Source organism: Morone saxatilis, unplaced genomic scaffold (genome assembly GCF_004916995.1).
Source record: "Morone saxatilis isolate NCDOM2014 unplaced genomic scaffold, NCSU_SB_2.0 Contig19, whole genome shotgun sequence".
Taxonomy (NCBI): domain Eukaryota; kingdom Metazoa; phylum Chordata; class Actinopteri; family Moronidae; genus Morone; species Morone saxatilis.
Window position 1 is genome coordinate 20,241,418 of NW_023339751.1, and position 1,614 is coordinate 20,243,031.

The following is a 1,614-nucleotide window of genomic DNA, read 5'->3' on the forward strand; positions in this document are numbered from 1 at the left end:
AGTACCAACAACAACCACACCAGCTGTCATACCAGTACCAACAACAACCACACCAGCAGTCAAACCAGTACCAACAGCAACCACACCAGCTGTTGCATCAACACCAGCAACAACAACCTCAACACTTTCCCCCTCTCTCAGCTCAGGGTCAAAGGTTACCACCACCCCTACACACACTTCCTGTGTTACACCCCCCGGCACACTACGCACCCCTGCAGGTCCCAATTCCCCCCCAGACACATCTGCATGCACTCACTTCACAAACATGCTTGTACTGTTACAGTATGAACTTTCCCTACTCTCCATAATTAAGCTGTTACAGTGGTGAACAGATACCCAGATAATAAGATTTACACAGCTTCAGTGTTTTTTGTTAGCCTTTAAGTATGTGAAACATACAATAAAAAGATCTGAAAATGAGGCAATGAGTTCAGTGATTTTGTGATTGAACCTTGAATGTGCACCCAGGTTTTACAGTTTGAAGAAAATGTTATCTTTCCTAAACTCTTGTTCATCTTTAACATTAGCCTTGACATACTCTAGCTGACAGTATATTCCTATAGCAGCAGCTGATGAACATTCGAGGGTCGGCATTGCTACGAGATGCATTGTCAACCTCTGAGGTCTACAAACGTGCCCTTGCACCACTGGAGATTAAACACGTCTGTTCTTTTACAAAATTCAGCATTTGGAAAGAGCTATCAGGCTAGTTATCTGCACTTGCTAATGTTAGCACTGATTCCATTACCTGGTGGTAAGAGAAACCCATTACCTGATTACAACTGGGGAAATTCTGGCACTTTTGAGTAGAGTTGTTCTAATACCAATACCAGTATTGGAAATTGGTATCAGTGAGTATGCATGTCTGTGCACCAATCCAAGACCACGTAATTTATTAACCCCAAAACATGAGTAATTTTTTAAAAGCTCATGTATCGGCTCAGTACTTGGAATCTGTTTTGGGAAGGGAAAAAAATTTACTGGAACAACGCTACTTTTGATTACTTGTTTCCAGAAAAGAGAAACAAAAGAACAATCCCACATTAAATGAAAAACTTACCCACTTCCTTTCAACTCCTCCAACAGTGATTGCCATCCCTGAGGTGATCTCTTTCCCAGATTTGTATTAAATTCTTACGTTTATTAAGGGTTTGTTTGTGAGAGACAAAAGGGACTCAACCATGCTGACTGACGAACAAAAAGAATCAACTTAATGCTTCACAAAGCTGCAGAGATGTGTTGATTCTCAGTGAGATCGGCAGGAGGCCTTCTCTTGACTGTATCAATTAAAGGGAACAATTTATTAATACATTGCTCAATGTAGCTTTAGAATCTGCAGCATGATTCTCACACCATGTCCTAAAGGACCATTGTAGCCACTAATATGAGCGGAAAACGCAGGTGTTTGTTTGCCACAGACAACAGAGCAGTCTTTTCCTGTCTCACCTTCACAGAGATGGACATTTTCCAACCACATGAAAAACAACAAGAGGCTCTTTGTATGATGTGTGTGGTTTGTTCCACCTACAGTAGCCACTAAGTCTCTCCAGATGTCTCCACTGAGACAAAGTGTTTCCACTATGACTGCCAACACACAGACACAACACACACACA